The sequence below is a fragment of the Cannabis sativa genome, chromosome 2 (genome assembly GCF_029168945.1).
Source record: "Cannabis sativa cultivar Pink pepper isolate KNU-18-1 chromosome 2, ASM2916894v1, whole genome shotgun sequence".
NCBI classification, from domain to species: Eukaryota; Viridiplantae; Streptophyta; class Magnoliopsida; order Rosales; family Cannabaceae; genus Cannabis; species Cannabis sativa.
Window position 1 is genome coordinate 13892303 of NC_083602.1, and position 6681 is coordinate 13898983.

General features: G+C 34.7%; 1 pseudogene; it reads left to right on the forward strand.

Annotated features, from left to right (window-relative positions):
* Positions 1-3890, forward strand: LOC133034745 (uncharacterized; annotated as a pseudogene).
* The last annotated feature ends 2791 nt before the right edge of the window (positions 3891-6681 follow it).

Sequence of the window (6681 nt, forward strand, 5' to 3'; positions counted from 1 at the left end):
TCAAATTTGATTATATCTAGCGCCAGTAGTCATGGCGACGGATCGATCAATATGTACAACAAAATATACGTTTTAAGTTTTTTGAACGCGTGTGGTAAACTGTAATATCAAGAACTCTTTTTTCGGTACTGTAAACTATTCAGAATTTTTCAAAAATTTACAAGGATGATACTGTAAATATAACGAACACTGCTATGAAAAAAAAAATTAAAACAAAATATTTCGGCATGTAATTTCGGACATAGAGATTAACTATGAAGTTGTAATTAGCATTTCTCTATTATGAATCTTCGATCGTATGCATGCCTCCTAATAAGCCAACACCTCTACTCCCTAAGGTTAGCCCCAAAATTAAACTATAATATTAATATTATACGGTGCTTTGTGTAATAAAAAAAAATATATTATTTAGTGATGTAATAAAAAATAGTTGCTTGCAACGTGTGGACCGTTAGCCAGGTGAGATGGTGCTTTATAATGAACCCTCAGAGGGTCACATGCTTGTCAACTCTACTCCCCAGGTTGGCAGCGTGCGGTGCTTCAGACTTCAGCCACTTGAAGCTCCTAACCATCTTATAGGAATGGTACCACGTCCCTATAAGGGTGGGCGGAGAGAGCACCATCCATATGACTAGGGAGTACGGCCCACCAGATGCATCCCAACTACTTTGCCCCACTTGGTTACAGGCCCACGTGACTGGACCCGGCGATAGGACTGTATAAAGTAATCAATATAAACATATTAAAAAAGCTATAACAAGTCGATGTGGGATTTTTTCTTCCTTAAACCAAACCAAATCAAAAGTTGTTCTTCTCAGTTAGTGTAAAAATGATGCTATCCGACTCTCCACTCCTCATCTCACTGCACAACAGAGTCAGAGAGACCAAAAACCTCTTTTTCCCTCTCGACCAAGGAACCCAATCACCGGCGGCGGCGCAGTTGCTTCGTCCTCTAAGACCGTGTATGTCGTTTTAGTATTTTTTTTTTCCTTTCTTTCTTTCTTTCTTTCTATGTCTATCTCTTCGTGCCTTATGTATGAATTTTTGTTATTGCTCGGTATTAGTTCTCATAGGGCTTGATTTTCTTCCTTCACGCTGGGTTTATCATACAATACAAGTTTAGAATTAATTTTTTTGGCTTCGTGTTTCTTTTAACTCGTTGCATTCCATTTTTTAGGATTTAAATCTGTATAACATTTTCTGTATCGTAAAATAGCATAAAATGCCTGAAGGTTTCCACTTAGAACGCCCTCTGTTCGCCGGTGCCTTAACTAGCACCTTCCCTCAAAGGTTCCAGGTATTTTTTTTTCTTTTTATTTATTTATTTTATTTTAATTTTATCTCACAAAAAAAGTAATATTCGAGAAGTTCCAGATCATCAGGTGAGGACTGAGGAGCTATGCTTCTTTCTAGTTTTCACTTCGTTTCTTTGAATACCCAATTTTTCATTTTAAGCTTCTGGGCATTAAAGATTTGTTTTTTTCTTTCACTTATGTTGTTTATTTATGCATTATTGATTGTTTTTCTTAATTATTTTGTGGGTTTAAAGGAGGTGTTTGTGGATCCTTCCCGGGATGAAAGTTTGATCTTTGAGATATTAGAATTGAAGGAAGAAGTTGGTGATGATGGAAGTGCTTCATGGTTTCTTCAAGACCTTGCCTCTGAACAAGAATCTGAAGGCTGCGTGGTAATTAAATTTTTCCCTATTATTGTTCACACTCATTAATTGTGTATTCATCTATCAATTGCTAACTTGATCATATTTTCCTTGTCTTAGATTGTTTATGGTTTTATTTTGAAAGGGTTATCCAATTTGTTTCGTATAAATGCGTACATGTTAATTTAGTCCTCTTCAGTTCTTATTCTCTAGTTTCTATCTATGTAAGATGGTAATTAAATGCCGATATATTATGATACTAGCTTTCGCAATATTTGGATATGAGAAAAGTTTCCCCAATAGTAGCTGAGATATGATTCAAACTATTGTGCCAAAGACTAATTTGCCTCAAATTAAAATTCAGGTGATTGAACAGTCAGCAGTGACTTAGGCCCCTGGACTGTGCTATAGGAGCACACCTGCTGTCATTATAACTGCAGTAGGCCAAATGGTATGTGTCCATAGTAATCTTTTAGGTTGTGTTTGCTGTTGGTTATGGGTTTTTACTTTCTTTAGTTTGCCTTCACATTTAAGTAATGGATGATTGGCCTTTGGTCTATTGTGTGGAATCATAAATGTCACCAACCTTGTATCTGTCGTAAACTTGTGATTATTGATGCTAGGTATCTGTTCTTCTACTTCCTTCAATGTGCCTCTTCTGTAGGGACAAAGATGAAAAAACAAAAGGGAAATTGTGTTCAAATATGTATATATTTCAACATTTTCTTTCAAGTAACCTTACATAATATATCCTTTTCCTTTCCTGATGACTGATATGGAATGGAAGAGAAATAGTGAAACAGTGTGCTGCTTCATCACCTGATTAATCATTATCGGTATTGAATATTTTCTTTCCAAATAATTTGTATTGAACTGCCATTAGAAACATTTACGAAGAACTATGATGATTGCAAGAAGTGCTTTTGAAGCATGGCTTGTAGTTTCTCCATTGCATGGAAAATATTCTTTGTTTATCAAACTTCCTTTGAAGAATCTCAAATTTAAACTGTATTAACCTTTTGGGCTCATATCAATTCATTATTTTGGTTACTTGAACATAGGCTATCTCTAAGGGACGGCAAGGTAGGGAAGCACAAAATGTTGTGAGGGTAAGTTATTTCTCTTCTTTTTTAAATCTTGTTTAGGATTTTCTTTCCACCAGCTAATAACGGTTTAGTGTTTCTGTGCTCTATTAATATTTTATTGTTATCTTGTGGGTATATGTTGCAAATGTTCGTCTTAAAGAAGTTAACACGGATATCCTAATTTCTGCATATGAGCCGATTCATATAAAGTAAGTACTAGGAGTTTGTGTTCTGCTGCAACAAGTTCTCGGTTTTTTGCTTTTCTTTCTGAGAGTACAAATCATTGATTAAATGCTATCACCTATACTTGAATAAATAACACCTAAAAGAAGAGCATCTACACATGAATATACTTACAACATTCAGTCAATTTATGCATATTAGTTGCAAGTGTAAAATTAATGCATCTTTTTCTTCCAAATGTTAAGATGTTGAATTTCAAGGATACAAATTTATTTCCTCTCAACATAAATTTTCCTGCCAGCAGTGCTTTAGTAATGTAAAGAGGCAGAGCATAATCTTCCTCCTCTGCACCCTCCTTGTGTTAGATTCTCCGATTGTGGTTCAGTTCCCAAATGTTTGAACAGAAATAGATGGTAACAACACTGTTTTGTGTTGTGTTAATATTTCCGACACCCTCACACTTTCCTTATTGTTTTCAGTCCATTGAGTGAAAGTGCTACCGCCGTCGGGGCTGGTGCTGCCACTCCTGCTGAGCTTTCTGGATGTGTGCCAATGCTTGAGGTCTTCAAACTTGCTGTCTCAACGTTTAAAGTCAACAACTGGGGCCTTTTTGGAAGTGTATAGATGAGTCATAGGGCCATGTATAGATTATACATGAATAGGGTGGTTGTTTTGGATTTAATGATTATTTTTTGTTCAGAAAGATTGTTGCCAGTCACCAAACTTAGTTTCTGTTGTCATCTTCCATTTTCTTTGAATGTTGAACTGAATGGCTTCTTGGTTTGGTGACTTTGGTCTCAGTCGTTTTTGTAGAGTCTGGATTGTTAAAATTACTTTCGGGTCGTCTTCCTCTCATGCCCTCTACTTGCACTGGAGATGTTACTGTTTGTGTGCAGTTTTACACAATAAAAATAAACCCCTAGGGCTTTGTAAATGATATCACTTCTTGTTTTTTTTTAACAAAATTTTGTGTTTGATAAATTGACCAGAATTTCATTGAATTATAAAACTTTAAAACTTAAACTTTTTGAAAGGACAGTTAGTGACCACATTTTGGGTAATTTTTTTTCTTCTTTTTGTCATGTATTTTTTAACCTTTTATTTTAATTGATTCAACATGTACTTTTTAACTTGATGAAAGCGCTTTAAGGCCACTCTGGTTAAAGAAATATAACTAATTCGATGTTATATATAGTTTTTAGAAAAATAAAATTTATCCTAAATCGCTTAAATACAATAGTATAAGTGCCCTTTCAAAAAAAAAAAAAAAAAAAAAAAAAAAGACAATAGTACATAATGCACAATGTTATTTAATAATCCCTTTACTTTAGTTAAATAACATCTCCAATTAAAGGTTGGAAATTGTTGGGAATAATTGTATATAAAAGTATGTTAAGAGTGAGACTAGTATAGTAACGCATACTTATTGAATGGGAAGTGAAGCCGGTTCAATAAGCATGATTAGCGAAAAGGTAGTAGTACACCTAAAAAGAATAAAGAAATATAATTCTCTTAATTTCGTGGAACCGATTAGTTTATTGGTGCTCATATAGTCATATGTTAGACATGGAAAACAAAGCACGAGAATATGTGTGTGTTGTCTTTAACACGTGGGAAAAGCCTTTGATGTCCTTTGGTAACTAACAACCATATAAAAAAACTTGGAAACTATGCATTTGATGTTCATCTTTTTAAAGAGTTCTTCAAAGAAGCAAGTTCAATACTTCAACACTAAGCGAGAAAGAGAAAAAGAATGTACAAGTCGAAGCCGCAGGAGCTTTGCCACAAGAATCAATGGGGTTTACCAAAGTACACCTCTATGAGATATGGGCCGATCATAACCCTCTCTTTGGAGCCTCTGTTTGAGTCAATGGCATTTCTTTTGACTCTTTCGTCGTCTTCAAATCCAACAAACAAGCCCATAACCATGGTGCCATGCTTGCTTTTCTTCACTTCAATTCTCCACCTCCCCGGTTCACTTTCTTTCCTTCTTTCTTGTGTTATATAATGGTTTGTCCCCAATTAGTTTCTTTCATTAAGCATATTGATTCTTATTCGATTGTGTCATCAATGGCATAGGCCGAACATGTCTTTGTTGCAACACCTATGGTTGAAGAAAGCAACTTAATCTTGATATTCGATCGAATGTTTCGGCTTGAAAAGTGGTAAGGAGCTTCAACTTAGTAAGTTTTTAAAAGCTTTCTTAAGCTAACTTGATTTACCATACTCAGAAACTACTCCAAAAAAAATAATGATAATAATAATTGCTTGTTAAGTTAAACAATAGCTGAGATTATAAACCATATCATTTTTTGATGGTACTTCTTTGGCTAGTGATGTAGAAACATGTCTCTTATAAGTATCATATTGCTATTAAAAGGTCATATGTACCTTTATATGTGGTGAAAGATTGATATAGAATAAAAAGGATTGTAAAGATTATCTGCCGAAATTTGTTGGCCGTAACATCCTTTTGCTTTTCATTATGGTTTAGATTCTTCAACAATAATCAAAACCAACAAGGGAGAACGAAGCATCGAAGAAAAGCGGAGATTCTCAAGATGCAGTCAGATGATTTGGGCATCAGTGTTGGTGATGGTGAGGAGACTAAAGGTACATAATTTCAAAGTATATGTATATATAATTCTATGTTATACAGAAAGGTAATTAGGTAGTATCTATTGAAGTGAAGTTATTTTTGTTGGGATTGTCAATAGTTTAATTTCTCGAGAGTATTATGTTTTAGTCCTAATATTTTAGATTTTTCATTATCTGCAATCATCCATAGTATTCATGTGTTTCTTATTTTAAACTATCAAAGTTCATGGTGTCAACTTCTATAAGTTACACAAAATTGAACTAAAGCACATTAGTCTTTGTTAGAAATGTTCTTTTGAACCCTTAAATTTTTTAAGACTAATGAAATTTCACTCATGTATATATATAAAACTATTGTCCAGTCAAGAAGCAACTCGAAATATGCTAGACAGAGAAATTTCGGTTTGCCGGTGTACTTTTGTGAATGTGATCAGTGTCCTGAGGCCACTCAGTTTATGGCAACAAGCATAGTTGGTGACCAAATTTTTGAGAGCTACGGATCCTTCAACACTTCGAAAGACGCCGAAAGTTGATACTGCAAAGGTTGCTTTAATGTCTTTCTTAATGGAAAACTTTCAAGAGGCAAGCACTCCAAAGTAGCTAAGAGCTTTTTCTTTTCTTCACAAATCTTTAGATGCTGCAAAGCTTGGTGTTTTATAGAACTGTAGTTGTATTTAGTTTTAGTGAAGAATGTTTAGAATGGGTTTCTATATTGGAATTTTCTTTCTACTGCTTCAGTTACATGTTCTGCAGCATCATATCTGTGTGGATGAATATATAGAAAATTGTTAGTCTAATTTACTTTTTTCCATCTACAGGACGAGTCTCGAGTTTACAAGAATCTCTTGCGAGAGCTAGTTCAGAGAGAAGATTTAAGCACTCCAGTTTATAAAACTATAAAACGTGGTGAACCCCACAAGCCTATTTTCTTTACTAGTGTGGAGCTGGATGGAGAAATATTCCATGGGAAAGCAAAGAAATCCAAGAAACAAGCGTAGTTGGATGCCGCAAGGGCTGCCTATGTCGCTCTTCAGGAACGTAAGTCCGAAAAAACAGTTCATTCTTTCTAATTGATTCCTTTTGCTGACTCTAATCTTCTATGTTCAAGTGAATCTTATTTTGGTAGTTTGACTAGTTAGGATGTAGCAGCTTTACAAG